The following is a 263-nucleotide window of genomic DNA, read 5'->3' as shown; positions in this document are numbered from 1 at the left end:
TACCATGCTTTAAGAAAGGCAGTATTACGGAAATATCTAGCTACCAGCCCGTTTCCTTGTTGACAGGGTTTTCTAAAATATTCAAGATACTAATATATAACACAATAATTCAGCATTAACAAACAATAATGTTATTGTAGATAATCAGTTTGGTTTCAGAAAGGGTGTGTCGACGCAAAAAGCTATTTTTACAGTTACTGATTATATTTATAAAGCATGGAACAATAAGGAGATGGTTGTGGGAATTTTTTGTTACCTCACTA

Source organism: Cryptotermes secundus, unplaced genomic scaffold, assembly GCF_002891405.2.
Source record: "Cryptotermes secundus unplaced genomic scaffold, Csec_1.0 scaffold378, whole genome shotgun sequence".
Taxonomy (NCBI): Eukaryota; Metazoa; Arthropoda; class Insecta; order Blattodea; family Kalotermitidae; genus Cryptotermes; species Cryptotermes secundus.
Note: the sequence above shows the minus strand (reverse complement) of the source record.